Genomic DNA, 931 nt, shown 5'->3' with positions numbered 1-931 from the left:
CAGTGCTGTTGTGTGGAGTGTTTTTGTGGACAGCAAAGCCAGGCTGTGCCCCAAGAAGGCAGTGACAGCTAAGCCTTGACTAGGAGAAGTGTTTCTGCCCAGTGTCCTGTGGGCTTCCATTCTACTCTTTAAAGGGTTTTTTTTTTTTTTTTTTTTTTTTTTTTTTTAGTTTATTTGAAAAACAGTTACAGAGAGAGGTAGAGACTGAGAGAGAGGTATTCCATCTGCTGGTTCACTCCCCACATGGCCGCAACGGCCAGAGCTGTGCTGATCAGGAACTTCTTCTGAGTTCAGGGGCCCAAGGACTTGGGCCATCTTCTGTTGCTTTCACAGGCCATAGCAGAGAGCAGGATCGGAAGAGGAGCAGCTGGGACTAGAACTGGCACCCATATGGGATGCTGGTGCTTCAGGCCAGGGTTTTAACCTACTGTGCCACAGCTCAGGCCCCCAGGTTTGCATTTTAACATGAGTAGTGCTGGGTCCTCTGGGGAGTGTGTTGTCCCTGTACTTCTCCACTGGAGGTTACTTTTTACCCCTGTAGTGACTGACTGGGGGAGATATTCTGATACTATGTTAAAATAAGCTACACTACCCTACTTTTGAAAGGCAGATCTTCCATTCTCTGGTTGACTCTCCCGATGGCCACAGTAGCTGGATCTGGGCCAGGCCAGTCTGGAGCCCAGAACTCCCATCTTTGAGTCTTGTGGGTGGCAGGGATTCAGGTACTTGAGCCATCATCTACTATTTCCCAGGTACATTAGCAGGTACCTAGACTTAAAACCAGCACTTTATAAAATTTTTTGAATTTATTTTGTTTATTTGAGAGAGTTATAGACAGAGGGAGACAGAAAGGTCTTCCATGTGCTGGTTCACTCCTCAAAACGTCATAACAGCCAGAGCTGGGCTGATCGGAGCCCATAAGCTTCAGCTG

The sequence above is a fragment of the Oryctolagus cuniculus genome, chromosome 11, assembly GCF_051225735.1.
Source record: "Oryctolagus cuniculus isolate XC-2025 breed Fujian yellow rabbit chromosome 11, ASM5122573v1, whole genome shotgun sequence".
In the NCBI taxonomy this organism is placed as follows: Eukaryota; Metazoa; Chordata; class Mammalia; order Lagomorpha; family Leporidae; genus Oryctolagus; species Oryctolagus cuniculus.
This window is presented reverse-complemented; position numbering follows the sequence as displayed.